This window comes from Erinaceus europaeus, chromosome 9, assembly GCF_950295315.1.
Source record: "Erinaceus europaeus chromosome 9, mEriEur2.1, whole genome shotgun sequence".
NCBI lineage: Eukaryota > Metazoa > Chordata > Mammalia > Eulipotyphla > Erinaceidae > Erinaceus > Erinaceus europaeus.
Genome location: NC_080170.1, coordinates 118,953,779 through 118,970,551, shown reverse-complemented (window position 1 = coordinate 118,970,551; position 16,773 = coordinate 118,953,779). Strand labels below are relative to the sequence as shown.

Sequence of the window (16,773 nt, the reverse complement as noted above, 5' to 3'; positions counted from 1 at the left end):
CAGGTGCACAATGTGCCTGGTTTGGTTGAAACACAGATGACACATCTTGGTGGCTGCCAAGAGACCAATGTCCCCTTCACAGTAGAGATGAACCACTGGCTTCATGTCCATCTCCTCTGAAACTCCAGATCACCAGCTAACCCCCCCATCTTATTTCCGGCAGATTTTAAGGGGTGCTGGGTCACCCACCAGCCACTCTCTGCTGCCTTAGTCCTGAATCAACTTCATATGCAGCACTGGCGGGAGGCAGCCTCCCCAAACTCCAGCCCCAGGAAGACACAAATCAGTAAGTAAGAATCCCCCGCCAGATGGGCCGAAAGGACAGAGCCCAAGTGGAAGATTAACTGGCTGGTAACCAGAGCTGTCATTACCGAGCGTTGTCCTGGGTGGGTTATTTATTAGCTGAGACACCAAATGTCAAACGAGTTAATGTTCGGAGGCCCAGCCTGCCCCACCCAGCTGCTCCAGTGCCAGGCTTCCAGATGCGCTGGATCTGTGGTGGGACCTGCCAGGAGTTTCACATTCATATGTCAGCCTGCTCTGACCATATTGTGCTTAAAAAATAAATAAATAAATAAATAAAAAGCCCAGATGAGACCAAGTTGGGCTAATCATCAGCCTGTCAATCATTACCCTGCACTGTGAGCCTAGCTATTTCTCCCACCTTTGTTCTCACTCAGAATGGACCACAGAGCCCCTGAGCCAGACTAGAGCATCCTTAGGGTTTAATCCTCCCACCCGGATTCAAGGGGGGTGTGGCCACCCACCAGGTGCTCAGGGAGGCTGAGGGCTTTGCAAAGTGCATGTGACGAAGATGATTTTGTCCACTTGGACAGTGCTTTGCTTAAAGACCTCCCTCTTGGTGTGGGGTCAAAGGAACCCTCCTACACTGCTGGTGGGAATGTAAATTGGTCCAACCTCTGTGGAAAACAGTCTGGAGAACTCTCAGAAGGCTAGAAATGGACCTACCTTATGACCCTGCAATTCCTCTCCTGGGGATATATCCTAAGGAACTCAACACATCCATCCAAAAAGATCTGTGTACACATATGTTCTTGGCAGCACAATTTGTAAAATCCAAAACCTGGAAGCAACCCAGGTGTCCAACAACAGATGAGTGGCTGAGCAAGTTGTGGTCTATATACACAATGGAATACTACTCAGCTGTAAAAAATGGTGAGTTCACCGTTTTCAGCTGATCTTGGATGGACCTTGAAAAAATCAATGTTGAGTGAAATAAGTCAGAAACAGGAGGATGAATATGGGATGATCTCACTCTCAGGCCGAAGTTGAAAAACAAGATCAGAAAAGAAAACACAAGTCGAACCTGAAATGGAATTGGCGTATTGCACCAAAGTAAAAGACTCTGGGGTAGGTGGGTGGGGAGAATACAGGTCCATGAAGGATGATGAATGACATAGTGGGGGTTGTATTGTTAAATGGGAAACTGGGGAATGTTATGCACGTACAAACTATTGTATTTACTGTTGAATGTAAAACATTAATTCCCCAATAAAGAAATAAATTAAAAAAAAAAGACCTCCCTCTTAATGAGATGTCTCCCTTACTCTCTCTCAGCCACATTCCCCTAGTCAGGTATGTATGTATGTATGTATGTATGTATGTATGTATGTGTGAATGTATGTATTACCACCAGGGTTATTGCTGGGGCTTGGTGCCTGCACAATGAACCCACTGCTCCGTGAGGCTCCTTTCCCCTTTCCCTCCCCCTTTCCTCTTTTCTCTTCTCCTCTTCTCTTCTTTTCTTTCCTCTTCCTTACCTTTTCTTCCCTTCCATATATATTTAAAAATTTTTATCTATCTGTTTTCCCTTTTGTTGCCCTTGTTGTTTTTTTATTGTTGTTGTTATTGATGCCGTCATTGTTGGATAGGACAGAGAGAAATGGAGAGAGGAGGGGAAGACAGAGAGGGGGAGAGAAAGACAGACACCTGCAGACCTGCTTTACCAGCTGTGAAGCGACTCCCCTGCAGGTGGGGAGCCGGGGCTCGAACCAGGATCCTTACTCCAGTCCTTGAGCTTCGTGCTACGTGCACTTAACCTGCTGTGGTATGGCCCGGCTCCCCCTTTCCTTCCCTTTTTATTTGATAAGACAGAGAGAATTTGAGAGGAAAAGGGGGAGATAGAGAGGGAGAGAGAAAGAGAGATACCTGCAAACCTGTTTCACCTTTCAGGAAGCCTCCCTCCAGGAAGGAGGGACTGGGAGCTTGAATCCACATCCTTGTGCACTGTGATGTGTCTTTTCTATTAGGTGTGCTACTGCCCAGCCCCGGCAGGTTTAAATGTACCTTCTCTTCTTTACTGTATTTGCAGCTAAAGCATACAACTGAGCCTCAAGCCACCAAGTGCCATGCTGTATAACCAGAGAGTGTGTGTGTGAACCCGATCAGAGCTGAAAGCTCACCCTCTCTGCTGAGAAAAACTCGAGCTGATGAATGTTTCCCACGCTTTGACTTTGTGCAGCCACAGCCCCATCTCCAGCTCCTGGTGGACAGGCCTAGTGGACTGTGAAGGTGCTGTTCCTGTTCTGAGGTACCCATCAGGCCAAGGGAGAAGCAGGGCTGGCATGTCGGTACCTTGTGCTGCTAGCTTGTGTCTGTGTGTGTGGGCAGAGGGCAGGCTGTGTGAAAGTTTATGTTGCCCTGAAGCCATGCCTTGGGTCTCTGATCTCTGGGGCTGGGACAGGAAGTCTTCTGCTCAGGGGCTGGGCCGTGGCACATCTGGTAGAGTGCATGCCTTACAGTGGGTAAAGACTGGATTCAAGCCCCCAGTCACCACCTGCAGGGGAGAAGCTTCACAAATGGCAAAGCAGGATGACAGCTGTCTCTCTTTCTCCCTCTCTCCCACCCTCCCCCCCAATTTCTGTCCCATCAAAAATAAGGAAAGAAAGGAAGGAAGGAAGGAAGGAAGGAAGGAAGGAAGGAAGGAAAGAAGGAAGGAAGGAAGTATTGTTTTCACCAGGCTGGCTTCATGGGCGGGTAACAGATGACCTGGGACTCATGGTTGAACTCTAGGCAGTATCTCTTTATTCACGCAGGACGCAGCACAATCTATACCAAGCTAAGCTAAACTAAACTACAAACAATCTTGTCCTTATAAATATACTAGCCCAGTAGGGTGGGAACAGGATGCAACGCAGAGAGGGTGGGGAGAAAAGTGACTGGTGAAAATCAGGGTATGACAAGGAGAGGGGGCGGAGCAGGTGAGAATTCTACCACTAAACCACCAATGCCCTGGAGGGAAGGTGGTGCTTGTTAACAGAGGTTATGTAAATAGAATACAGTGTTATGTAAATAGAACAGTGTTAAGCAGGGGGGATTAAACTAATGAAACAGAAAGGGTTTTTAGAAGCATACCAACAAGGAAGGAAGGAAGGAAGGAAGGAAGGAAGGAAGGAAGGAAGGAAGGAAGGAAGGAAGGAAAGGCAAAATGGCCACTGGGAGTGGTGGATTCATGATGTAGACACTAAGCCCAAGTCATAACCCAGGAAAAACGTAAAATAAAGTAAAATAAAATAAAATGGACTGGGTGGTGGCACACCTGGTAAAGCATAGATTTTACCATGCTCAGAGTCCCAGGTTCAAGTACTCAGCCCCTACCTGTAGGGGGAAACTTCACAAGTGTTGAAGCAGATCTCTCTCTCTCTCTCTCCCCCTCTCTATCTTCTCCTTTTCTCTCAATTTCCTTCTGTCTCTATCCACTAAGTAACGAAGTAGAATATTTAAAATAAGAAAAGTAATACAATAGCCTTATGTGTTCAATAAGAAAAGTAATACAATAGCATAACTCAAAGCCTTATGTGTTCAATAAGAAAAGTAATACAATAGCATAACTCAAAGCCTTATGTGTTCAATAAGTCCCCACAGCTGCCCACAGGGAAAGCGCCTGCCACCAGGCGTCACCTACCAGGGAGGCACCACACACACAAGTGGGTCCGCGGAAACACTTAGGTGACATTTCCAGGAACATTCCGTGTAGCTGGGAGTGAAAGGAGAGGAGAGGTGATTGTGGAAGCCAGGCAGCTTCACAATAACTCGAGGGGCTTAAGAAGGGCCTTGAAGGAGGGTAAGAACCAGACAGAAAGAGGAAATTGGTAGATGTCCCTGGAGACCAGAAGCAGCCCAGTTGCAGGATTGATGGAGCCTCAAGAGACCCAGTAGAGAGATCTCCACTTCTCTTAGGTTCTTGGCAAACAGCAAAGGAGGCAACTTTGAGAGACAACTTTTAGGACCAAGGAATGTGGAGGGTGCTGGTGGTACTGAGATGTCAGAGGACTTCTTACCTAGAGAGGGGCCAGCTTTAAACACCCCATCAGGCCCCCATGAGTGAGCGAGTTAGTTCCCAAGATTGAGGGAACAGAAAAAGGGCTGGGCTGGGCTGCCCTGCCTGCCCTCTCAAACCAGCCAGTCAACACCAAGAAGTCACTCCTCCTCCCAAACAGAAGCCAGTGGTGGAGGAGAAGAAATCCCCGGACTCAAGAGTTGGGGGTGGGGTGGGGTGGGGAAGTGTCAAGCTCCACAGGGACCAAGTGAAGGGTCCTCTGACAGGCAAAAGAGCTTCATGCTTGCTTTGGCAATGGGAAACTGATGATTTTAGGATACGACCAAAGCAGCATTTGGAAGAGGGAGGCAGGAGAGTGATCTCTGCAAATGTGTGGGATGGGATCTCTCCAGAGAGACTGTGAGGCAAAAGCTGGCAGGAGCTGGTTCCAAGTTAATCCATTCTGTGCTTGTTTGTTTTTTTACCAGAGCAATGCTCAGCTCTGGCTGATGGTGGTGTGGGGGATTGAATCTGGGATTCTGGAGCCTTGAGCATGAGAGTCTCTTTGCATAACTACTGTGCTATCTACCCCTGCCCCTGAGTTAATCCAGGATGTGTCCCAATTGGAGGGTCAAATAGAGTGGTTTGGGGGAAACAGGAAGAGACAGAGTGACTGCTGGGAGGGACAAGGTGAGGGGGCAGCCAAGAAGCTTCCAGATGACTGGAACAATGGTGCTCCACAAACAGAAACGGAGGCAGACACACAGAAAGCCCAGTCTGTTGCAGGGGCGCCTATGACTGTATTCCTGCAGACTGAGCTGCAAGTGGAGCTGGGACAGCCAAATGGTCCCCTGGGACTGGTCTGCAAGGTCAGTGGGGGAGGGAACCATGAGAACCTGAGGGGGATGCTGCCAGCAGAAGGGGCCGGGAAGGTGTCAAATGTCACAGGAACAGCTTGGGTGAAGACCGATGGTGGCCCTTGAGCGCGGTCCAGGAGGCTGTGCAGAGTGCCCTTTTCACAGCTGACGTGAGCAGGAAGATTGAGAAATGATCTCCAATGCTGTTTCTCAAAGAGGAGCTGCTGTGACCCGGAGCTGGCATTTTCTGTTCAGCCTGGAAGCAGAATTAAAAGTCAGTCAGAAGATCCCTTTGTCAGTCCAACCTGCCATTTCCTCCTTTATCCCCTCAGTTTGATAGCTTTCCCCGATGATGGTTTTGTTCTGTTTTGTTTCTAGATAGAAACGGAGAAGGCACTGAGGCAGAGTGAGAGAGTTAAAGAGACCACAGGCCCTTTGGAATATAACTAAAATATGCCTACTAGCTATCTACAAAATGGAGGACCCCCCCCCCCAACTCTTCATCTGCACTATTCCAACCTTTAGGTGCATGATTGGTCAACAATTTGTTTGATTTTGTACATTAACTCTCTTTTCAGCCACCAGGTTCCAGATGCTACCATGATGCCAACCAGACTTCCCTGGACAGACAACCTCACCAATGTGTCCTGGAGCTCTGCTTTCCCAGAGCCCTTCCCCACTACGGAAAGAGAGAGGCAGGCTGGGAGTATGGATCGACCAGTCAACGCCCATGTTCAGCGGGGGAAGCAATTACAGAAGCTAGACTGTTGAATAACTCCTCAGCAACACTAGACCTTCAACCTTCTGCATCTCACAATGACCCTGGGTCCATCCTCCCAGAGGGATAAAGAATAGAAAAGCTATCAGGGATATGGAGTGCTGGTGGTGGGAATTGTGTGGAGTTGTACCCCTCTTATCCTATGGTTTTGTCAATGTTTCCTTTTTATAAATAAAAAATTTTTTAAAAGAGAGAGAGAGAGACCACAGCACTGAAGTTTCCTTCAATGCAGTAAGGGCCAGGCTCGACCTGGTTTGTGTCCTCGGCAAAGTAGCACACTATCCAACTGGGCTATCTTGATGGCCCAACAGATGGGTAGATGGACTACAGACACATAAGTAGGTATCTGTGATGGGCAGAAGATGGATGGTGATAGAAGGGGTGGATGTAGATGAATAACACATCAGTGATAGAAAACGCCAAGTGACATGAAGACCCTTTGTTTCATCTGCTCTATTCCTACCCCTGGGTTCCTATTTATCAAACAAATTGTCCTGCTTTATATCTTAATGCTTTTCAGCTACCAACTTGCACACACTACCATGATGCCAACCTGATTTCCCTGGGCAGGTGACCTCACCAATTTGTCGTGGAAGCCCACCTTTCCAGAGCCCTGCCCCACTAGGGAAAGATAGAAACAGGTTGGAGCAACAAATACTAGAGAGGTTGTGGGGACAAAGGAACCCTCCTGCACTGCTGATGAGAATGTAAATGGGTCCAGCCCCTGTGGAGAGCAGTCTGGAGAACTCTCAGAAGGCTAGGAGTGGACCTACCCTATGATCCTGCAATTTATCTCCTGGGCATATAGCCTAAGGAACAGAATACACCCATCCAAAAAGATCTGTGTACACCTATGTTCATAGCAGCACAATTTGTAATAGCCAAAACCTGGAAGCAACCCAGGTGTCCAACAACAGATGAGTGGCTGAGCAAGTTGTGGTCTATATACACAATGGAATACTACTCAGCTATTAAAAATGGTGAATTCTCCTTCTTTACCCCATCTTGGGTGGAGCTTGAAGGAATCATGTTAAGTGAGATAAGTCAGAATCAGAAGGATGAATACAGGATTATCTCACTCATATACAGAAGTTGAAAAATAAGATCAGGAGGGAAATCAATAAGCAGATCTTGGACTGGAGTTGGTGTATTGCACCAAAGTAAAAGACTCTGGAGTGGTGGGAGGTGGTTCAGGTCCTGGAACTTGATGGCAGAGGAGGACCTAGTGGGGGCCCTATTGCTTTGTGAAAAACTGGGAAATATTATGCATGTACAAACTATTGTATTTTACTGTTGACTGTAAACCATTAATCCCCCCAATAAAGAAATTAAGAAAAGAAGAAAAGAAAAGAAACAGGCTGGGAGGCTGGGGGTATAGACAGACCTGCCAATGCTCATGTTTAGCAGAGAAGCAATAACAGAAGCCAGTCCTTACATTTTCTGCACCCCATAAAGAATTTTGGTCCATATTCCCAGAGGGATAAAGAATAGGGAAACTTGCAGTGGAGGGGATCAGACACAGAAGTTTGGTGGTGGGAATTGTATGGTATTTTACCCCTGTTATCCTACAATTTTGTTAATCACTATTAAATCACTAATAAAAATCAACATAAAAAGATGATGGGTGAATGGACAGGTAGATGACAGATGGATAGATAGATAGATAGATACATAGATGATATCAGAAGGTAGATGATAGGTAGGTGGCTGACTGATGGATATATGATGATAAAAGATGATAGGAGGGAGTCGGGCAGTAGTGCAGTGGGTTAAGTGCTCATGATGCAATGTGCAAGGATTGGAGTAAGGATCCCAGTAAGGATCCCCGGCTCCCCACCTGGGGGGGCACTTCACAAGCAGTGAAGCAGGTCTGCAGGTGTCTATCTTTCTCTTCCCCTCTCTGTCTTCCCCTCCTCTCTCCATTTCTCTCTGTCCTATCCAACAATTACGATGACATCAACAACAACAACAATAATAACTACAACAACAATAGAAAACTGTTGGTATGCTTCTAAAACCCCTTCTGATTCATTGGTTTAATCTCCCCTGCTTAACACTGTATTCTATTTACATAACCACTGTTAACTAAGCACCACCCTGCCTGCAGGGCATTGGTTTAATCCCCACTGGCTCATGATGTCTTTTTGCTCCTCCCCCTCTCGTAGTACACCCTGATTTGCACCAGTCACTTTTTGCTCCACCCTCTCTACATCACATCCTGTTTGCACCCTACTTGGCAAGTATATATATAAGGACAGGATTGTGATTATAGTTAGCTTATCTTGGCTTAGATTGTGCTGCGTTCTGCATGAATAAAGAGATACTGCGTACAGCTCAGCCATGAGTCCCTGGTCGTCTCTCTCCTGCCCGCGAAGCTAGCCCAGCAGAAAACAACAATGGCAACAAAAGGGAAAAAAAATATATATGATAGGATTGGTGAATTACAGATGGATAGATATTGATAGATGACAGATGCAAAATGGATGATAGATCATGATAGTTGATAGATGGGTGAGAGATGCCCAAACCAATAGGCAGATATAGATGTAGCTTTATGATATATTCTGTGGGGCTTGGGCCACAGGCTATGGAGAGTAAAGCACCCACCATCTGCAAACCAGAGACCAGGGGAGACTGGGAGGGGCTGGTGAACCAAGATCCTGGGGGTTGGGGTTGGGGGATGGGATGGAGGTTTAGGACACACAGAGAAAGCCAATCTGGGGGCCAGGTGGTAGCACTCTGGGTTAAGTGCACATAGTACAAAGCACAAGGATCATGGTTTGAGCCCCTGGCCCCCCACCTACAGGGCTTCACTTCACAAGCAGTGAAGTAGGTCTGTAGGTGTCTATCTTTCTCTCCACCTCTCTGTCTTCCCCTCCCCTCTCAATTTCTCTCTGTCCTATCTAAAAAAATCGAGGAAAAAAAAAAGAAAGAAAGCCAATTGGTTCTTTCTCCACTGTTGTGTCCCCTTCACATCCTCAGTGGGCTGTTTACTGCCCCCACCCACAGCAGAAGTGAGGAGGGTCCTTCTTTGCTCAGTCTTCCAATTCCAATGCCCGGTCTCCCAGAAACACCCGCCCAGGCACACCCAGAACTGACGTATTGCCGACCATCCCTTAGTTAGATGCCAAGCCAACCGTCACTGAAGTTAGAAAACATAACAAAACACCCCCCAAAACTCTCTTTTTTTCTTTCTTGGGAGGATTACAGTTGACAGTAAAATACAGTAGTTTGTCCATGTGTAACAGTTCTCAATTTTTTACCTAACAGTCTAATTCCCTCTAGGTCCTTCTCTGCCATCATGTTTCAGGACCTGAACACTGCTCTCTCCCACCCCAGAGTGCTTTACTTTGGTGCAATACACCAAATCCAGTCCAAACTCTGCTTTGCCAAAAACACTACCTCTTTACACCATCCAAAAGTGAGCTCAAAGGCCGGCTGGTGGTGCACCCTGTTCAGTGTACACATTATCAATTGCTAGGACCCAGGTTTAAGCCCCCAGTTCCCACCTGCAGGTGGTGAACACAAGTGGTGAAGCACGGCTGCAGGTGTCTCTCTCTTTCTTTCTCTTTATCTCCCGTCTTATCTCCATTTCTCTGTCTCTATCCTCCCCTTTCAGGAGAAGTAACCTTAAAAGAATATGTGTTGACACAGGTACAGCAATGTTCCAGAAAGATTAATTTTAATATTCTTACTACCCAAGTATGCCAAAAGGAACGAGTGTCTTAATTGTTCTAATTTATGTTCCCTTCACTTGTATCTGGAGACTAGAAGCACTCATCTGATACTCTTTTAAATGCTAAAGAATTTCTTAAATTTCAAAGCTAATTTTATCCCTCAGCTGTTCTGGACTTGAATGACATTTATAATAAAGAAAGTTATATTTGGAAAAAAAAAAAGGAAAGAAATAGAATTTGTATTTGGCTAACCTCTAAAAAAAATCATGTTTTCATGTTGTTGGGAAATTTTTTGAGGGGTTTTTGATTATTTGTCTTGTTTATTTATTTGTAATTAACAGCGCTTTACAAGACTGTGAGGCTATGGTGTATAGGTCCGCTTGGCACCCACCACCATAGTCGTGTGTCTCTCTGACAATAACTACCTTCATTCTCACCAAGTCTTAGAGAGAGTCTATGTGCTTCTATTTGTATGTGGGGGTTGTTTTTTTTTTTTTTTCAAGCTCATGTGTATCAGTTCTCTAGATTCTACATTTGAGTGAAATCACTGATAATTGTTTTTCACCTCTTATCTCAGTAAGCATCATCATCTCCAGTTCCATCCATTTTGTCCCAGAGGACACAATATCATCTTTTTGATTGTAGAGTAGTATTTCATGAAGTATATACTCCATAACTCTTACCCAGTCATCTGTTGATGTGCATCTGGCTGCTTCCTCTCTTTGCCTATTGTGCACACTGTAGCCATGAACGTAGGGGTGCATATGTCCCTTTGAATTAGTGTTTGCCCGGCCTTTGGATAAATGCCTGAGAGGGCTCTTGTTAAGCAATACTCAGGTGATTCCTTTTTTATTCACTTAAGGACTCTCCATGCTATCTCCCAGAGGCACTGCACCAGTCTGCATTCCCTCCGGCGGTGTAGCAGAGTTCCTTTTTCTCCACAACCCCTCCAACACCTGTCACATCCTGTTTTGCTGACAGAGGCCATTCTCACAGGTGTGAGATGGAATCTCAGTGCAGTTTTAATTTTCATTTCTTTGGTAATGGGTGAATGTAACTATTTCAGTGTCCTCCACGAAACGTAGCTTTGAGTTTAGGGAAACAGACGAGAAGAAGTCAGAGCCCAGTTTCTGTGGAGAGTCTTTGTGCCCTTTGAGTTTAGGGAAACAGACGAGAAGTCAGAGCCCGGTTTCTGTGGAGAGTCTTTGTGTCCTGAAGTGCATTGTATAATGTGAATGGTGGAGGTGGGGGTAAGTCTGGGATCAAAACCAAGGTCAGTTGATAGATACACAGTTCCCCAGATTTCCTCTGAGACCCTTTGCCTGGCTGAGTTTCTTCTGGAAAGAGACATGTCTCACTCAGATGAGCAGAACTGAGTGGCCACTCAAAGCCAACCATTCGCCATTTTTTACTTGTGATTGGTAGTGGATTGCAAGATTGTAAGGTTACAGATAGAATTCCACGCCACACTCACCACCAATGTTCTGTGCTCCCACCCACTCTCCCACCTCCCAAAGATAACCACCATAGTTCTCAAGAAGTCTGAGAAACTGTTTGCTTCTGTTTTCTTCCCTTCACTTCCTTTCCTTTCCTTTCCTTTCCTTTCCTTTCCTTTCCTTTCCTTTCCTTTCCTTTCCTTTCCTTTCCTTTCCTTTCCTTTCCTTTCCTTTCCTTTCCTTTCCTTTCCTTTCCTCTCCTCTCCTCTCCTCTCCTCTCCTCTCCTCTCCTCTCCTCTCCTCTCCTCTCCTCTCCTCTCCTCTCCTCCCCTCCCCTCCCCTCCCCTCCCCTCCCCTCCCCTCCCCTCCCCTCCCCTCCCCTCTCCTCTCCTCTCCTCTCCTCTCCCCCTCCCCTCCCCTCCCCTCTCCCCTCTCTTCTCCCCCTCCCCTCCCCTCTCCCCTCCCCTCCCCTCTCCCCTCCCCTCCCCCACCCCCTCCCCTCCCCCCTCCCCTCTCCCCTCCCCTCCCCTCCCCTCCCCTCCCCTCTCCCCTCTCCTCTCCCCCTCCCCTCCCCTCTCCCCTCTCCTCTCCCCCTCCCCTCCCCTCTCCCCTCCCCTCCCCCACCCCCTCCCCTCCCCTCCCCCCTCCCCTCTCCCCTCCCCTCCCCTCCCCTCTCCCCTCTCCTCTCCCCCTCCCCTCCCCTCCCCTCCCCCCTCCCCTCTCCCCTCCCCTCCCCTCCCCTCTCCCCTCTCCTCTCCCCCTCCCCTCCCCTCTCCTCTCCCCCTCCCCTCCCCCCTCCCCTCCCCTCTCCTCTCCCCCTCCCCTCCCCTCTCCCCTCCCCTCCCCCACCCCCTTCCCCTCCCCTCCCCTCCCCTCCCCCACCCCCTCCCCTCCCCTCCCCTCCCCCCTCCCCTCTCCCCTCCCCTCCCCTCCCCTCTCCCCTCTCCTCTCCCCCTCCCCTCCCCTCCCCTCCCCCCTCCCCTCTCCCCTCCCCTCCCCTCCCCTCTCCCCTCTCCTCTCCCCCTCCCCTCCCCTCTCCTCTCCCCCTCCCCTCCCCTCTCCCCTCCCCTCCCCCACCCCCTTCCCCTCCCCTCCCCTCCCCTCCCCCACCCCCTCCCCTCCCCTCCCCTCCCCCCTCCCCTCTCCCCTCCCCTCCCCTCCCCTCCCCTCTCCCCTCTCCTCTCCCCCTCCCCTCCCCTCCCCTCCCCTCCCCTCCCCTCTCCTCTCCTTTCCTTTCTGTTGGGTCTCTGGCAGGGTGATGTCCAGGGGAAAGGTAACGGACGGTTTCTTTCTAGAGTAAAGACACCGGGGAGCCCTTCAGCGAGCTCAGAACTCGTTTATTAGCAAGGTGGACATGAGTTAAATAGAAAACCAAACAAAGGGAATTATTATTGAAATATGTCAGAAATTACAGGTTTCTTAAAGGTCACCTTGCCCCTATGGTAGGGGGCTGGTATGACAGGAATTGATGAGATACAAGACAGTTAGTCTCCATGACGCAAGCAACTTAATTATCCAAAGGTATTTGAGAGAAGCATAGGGGTTAAACCCATAGGGTGAGACAGAGAGAAGATGGATATCAAAAAGCCATATAGTTTGGAATTTCTCTTGTCTGGGGTCTGAGGTGTGTGATGAAGTGTGTGATAAGGTGTGTTCTTCTGGGATCAGAAGGTGACTTTGAATAAGTGAATCTGTGGCCATGTGGCCTGTGGTTAATGGAGGGAAGTACTGGGGTATCTGTGGGCCTGAGAGTCAAGAAGGAAAGAACCAAGTCTGAGTTTCCCCCCTTATGCTCACCTCGGTAGAGAGAGACTTACCAAGAGGTTATCTTCTCAGACCTCCATCCAAGGACGGGGGTGGTTCTCCCTAAGCTCTATCAGGCTTACACATGTTCCCAACACCTTTCCTTTCCTTTCCTTTTCTTTCAGTTAATGTGTATCAGAGATTCCACATATGAGTGAAACCATATGGTAGCTGTCTCTCATCTCTTTACTTATTTCTCTAAGCACAGTCACCTCCAGTTCCATCCATTTTGTCCCAAAGGACACAATATCATCTTTTTGATTGTAGGGTAGTAGTCAGTGGAATATATTCCCATAGCTTTAGTTAGTCATCTGATGATGGGCATTTAGGTTACTTCCACTCTTTGGCTATTGAGAATAAAGCAGCTATGAACATAGGGATTCATGTGTTCCTTGGAATCAGTGTCAAAGCCACACTTAGGGCTGTGTTACACTTCTACTGTCTACTGTACATGAGGAAAGACAGACACAAAGCTCCTGTTTGGGGGAGATAATCATGGCGTTTTCAGTTCACAACGATCGACAAACGATCACGTGTTCTGGGTGCCATTATGTCTATAAGAGACTCTGGAGCAATGGCTGTGGGTTGTATGGTGTGATGTGCAAGCAATGGGCCTTTTGCAGGGCTGAGCTTGATAGTGTGGCGTCAGTAAAAGATGTCTGTGGTGTATGTACTGATTAATTGCTTTGCTGTCGCAGGATTCTGGCTCAACAGCTGAGGCAGTTAGTGCTTGTCAGGAAGTGTCGGTGGGTGAATGGTTCTGACTCCTGTCTTTACATCTACTTCTTTAAAAAGATTTATTTTATTTTTCTTTATTTTATTTTTTTCCCTCCGGTCACTGGGGCTCAGTGCCAGCACTATGAATCCACAACTGCTGGGGCTATTTTTCCATTTTATTGGTTAGGACAGAGAGGAATTAAGAGGGAAGGGAGAAACACAGATAGAGAAGGTGAGATAAAGACACACCTGCAGGCCTGCTTTACCACTTGTGAAATGTCCCCTCCTGCAAGTGGGGAGCCTGGGGCTCAATCCCAGATCCTTGCACAGGTACTTACGCTTAGTACTATGTGCATTTAACCAGGTGTGCCACCATCTGGCCCCCAAAAGATTTCTTTCTTTATTTAAATTTTTAAAAATGTATTGCAAGAGAGAGAAATTGAGGAAGGAGGGGGAGATACATAATAAAATTCTTGGTGTAAAAATATCAACTAGGAACTCAGGTGGTTAGGCTAAGCCTCTGATTAGGCAGCTGAAGTCAGATATTGAAAATATTGCCAAGAATTCAGGAAAAGGGAAACCAAAGATATAAATGTGAAAGAGAAATGAAAAGATATGGGAGGCACAAGGAAAAGGTCTGCTGCCACCCAGTCAAAAGGAGAGATGAGAGAACGTAAGGGAGACACAGAGCTGGAAGTAAGAATGGCTTAGAAGCCCCCCCCCCACTCCCCTTCAAATGACGAAAGACACGAATTGTCAGGCTCAGCTGCAACTCACCATTTCCGATGTTGTGTTCCATTCCCTTCACAATGGATTCTTATCAAGAAGCCACTTCATTGAACAAACACTCGAAGACTTTCCAGTTAGTTTTAGACATTTATTCCTTGCTTCATTCAACTGGGTTCAGAGAATTTGATTCTGAATGGCCTTAGTCCTTCAACGTTTCTTTAGAATTTGTTTTGTGTCCAGGATACAGCCTCTGCTCAACACGCTTCCTGTGCTCTTGATAGAGTGTATATGCTGTGCGATTGAGCAGCATGCACTCTCTCTTAAAAAAACTTCCCTTATTTATTGGATTGAGACAACCATAAGTTGAGAGGGCAGGGGGAGACAGAAAGGGAGAATGACAGACATGAGGGCCAGGTGATGGAGCATCTGGTTGAGTGCACATGTTACAATGTACAAGGGCACAGGTTCGAACTGCCATCCCCACCTGCAGGGGGAAAGCTTTGTGAGTGGTGAAGCAGTGTTGCAGATGTCTCTCTGTTTCTCTTCCTCTCTACCTCTCCCTCAACCCTCGATTTCTGACAGTCTCTATCCAATGAATAAATAGAGATAAATTAAGGGGGGGGCAGTTGGTAGCACACCAGTTTAACTGCCCTTAGTATAAAGCACAAGGGCCCACTCAAGGATCTTGGTCCCCCACCTACAGGGTGGTCACTTCACAAGTGGTGAAGCAGGTCTGAAAATGTCTCTCTCTCACCCCTGTCTATCTTCCCTCCCTCTCAATTTCTCTCTGTTCTATCCAATAAAAAAATGGTAAAGAAAAAATGGACCCCAGGAGCAGTGGATTTGCAGTGCTGGCACCAAGCTCCAGTGATAAACCTGGAGGAGAGAGAGAGAGAGAGAGAGAGAGAGAGACCTGCTGACTGCTTCACCACTTGAAAAGCTTTCCCTGTGGAGGTTTGACCAGGAGCTCAAACCCGGGTCCTTGTGCACTGTAACATGTGGGCTCCACCAGGTGTGCCACAGCCCAGCCCCTGAGTAGTATGTTCTCTAGGCCAGTTGGCTAAATCTATTTACATATTTTTTGGGAGACCTTACATATGTGCTATTATTTTGCCACTCCTGGTAACTTTTTCATTCACACAGAGAAGCAGAGACAGAGAGAAGAGATAAATAGCAGTAGAGAGATAGAGAAGAGACATCACAGCTGATATCAGAGCTTCCTCTAGTGTCGTAGTACTTCCCAGTGTGGTGCTGGGGCTTCAACCTGGATCATGCATACACCATGCTTGATGAGCTAGCTTTCTGTTGGTATGCACGAGACCCCCCCCTTCTGTTTCATTTGGTTTAAATCCCCCCTGCTTAACACTATTCTATTTACATAACCACTGTTAACAAGCACCACCCTCCCTCCAGGGCATTGGTGGTTCAGTGATAGGATTCTCCCCTGCTCTGCCCCCTCCTTGTCACACTCTGATTTTCACCAGTCACTTTTCTCTCCACCCTCTCTATGTCACATCCTGTTTCCACCCTACTTTGCAAGTATATATAAAGACAGCATTGTGAGTTTTAGGGTACCTTTAGTTTAGCTTAGCTCAGCTTAGATTGTGCTGCGTCCTGCATGAATAAAGAGACACTGCCTACAGCTCAACCATGAGTCCCTGGTGGTCTGTTACCCGTCCGTGAAGCCAGCCCGGCGAAAACAACAGCTTTCTATCCTTTTATTGACTCTCCAGACCCTCTTGTCCTGTGGTATGTTAATAACTTATAGCTGGGGACTCGGGCTCTTCCAATTTTTTCTTTATGTATTTATAAATTAATTTATTATCTACTGGATAGAGATAGAGAAAAGTTGAGAGGGAAGGGGGAGATAGTAAAGGGGAGAGAGAGAGAGAAAGAGAGAGAGATACATACATCTGTGGCACTGCTTCACCACTTGTGAAGCTTTCCCTCTGCAGATGGGGACTGGAGGCTTGAACCTGGGTCCTTGTACATTGCACCATGTGCACCCAACCAGGTGCACCACCGCTCAGCCTATACAATTTTACTTTATGCGTTTTGAAGGTGGATTGTTAAATGAATGAAATTTTGTTTTATTTGGATATTGAGCATCAAAGAAATATTCCTGGTGGTGGTGCACTGGGCAAGCACACACATTACGGTGCCTAAGGATAGAGGTTCAAGCCCCTGGTCCCCACCTGCAGGGGGAAGCCCCACAAGTGGTGAAGCAAGGCTGCTTGTGTCTCTCTGTCTCTCTCCCTCTCTATCTCCTCCTCCCTTCTTAATTCCCTCTGTCTCTAACCAATGATAAATAAATACATACATGATTTTTTTAAAGGAAGTATTTCTCTTTGGTAATGCTTCTTGCTTGTCAACCTGTCTTGGTGAACCCATCAACTTTCTTTTTATTTTATTTTCTTTTACTTTTTTTCCTTTTTCTTTTTTTTTATTTCTTTATTGGGGAATTAATGTTTTACATTCAACAGTAAATACAATAGTT

General features: G+C 47.2%; 1 long non-coding RNA gene across 1 annotated transcript in view; it reads left to right on the top strand.

The window, feature by feature from the left end:
* The first annotated feature begins 33 nt into the window (after positions 1-33).
* LOC132540264 (uncharacterized) overlaps positions 34-16,773 on the top strand; it is a 39,579-nt gene continuing 22,839 nt past the window's right edge. The window contains exons 1-2 of the long non-coding RNA XR_009551471.1: positions 34-286; positions 2,333-2,551. This is a non-coding gene — a long non-coding RNA (uncharacterized LOC132540264). The remainder of the gene's footprint in view (positions 287-2,332; positions 2,552-16,773) is intronic.